Genomic DNA, 521 nt, shown 5'->3' with positions numbered 1-521 from the left:
AAGCTTGAACTGGGTGGAGCTCACCGCAGCTCAAGGAGGCCTGCCTGCCTCTGTAGACTCCAACTCTGGGGGCAGGGCACAGCTGAACAAAAGACAGCAGAAACTTCTGCAGACTTAAATGTCCCTGTCTGACAGCTTTAAAGAGAGTAGTGCTTCTCCCAGCACAGAGTTTGAGATCTGAGAACAGACAGACTGCCTCCTCAAGTGGGTTCCTAACCCCCGAATAGCCTAACTGGGAGACATCTCCCAGTAGGGGCTGACTGACACCTCATACAGCTGGGTGCCCCTCTGAGACAAAGCTTCCAGAGGAAGGATCAGGCAGCAACATTTGCCGTTCTGCAATATTTGCGGTTCTGCAGCCTCCGCTGGTGATACCCAGGCCAACAGGGTCTGGAGTGGACCTCCAGCAAACTCCAACAGACCTGCAGCTCAGGGTCCTGACTGTTAGAAGGAAAACTAACAAACAGAAAGGACATCCACACCAAAACCCCAACTGTACGTCACCATCATCAAAGACCAAA

Source organism: Rhinopithecus bieti, unplaced genomic scaffold, assembly GCF_001698545.2.
Source record: "Rhinopithecus bieti isolate Rb0 unplaced genomic scaffold, ASM169854v2 scaffold_34333, whole genome shotgun sequence".
NCBI lineage: Eukaryota > Metazoa > Chordata > Mammalia > Primates > Cercopithecidae > Rhinopithecus > Rhinopithecus bieti.
The sequence above is the reverse complement of the archived record's forward strand: the minus strand, read 5'-3'. Positions refer to the sequence as shown.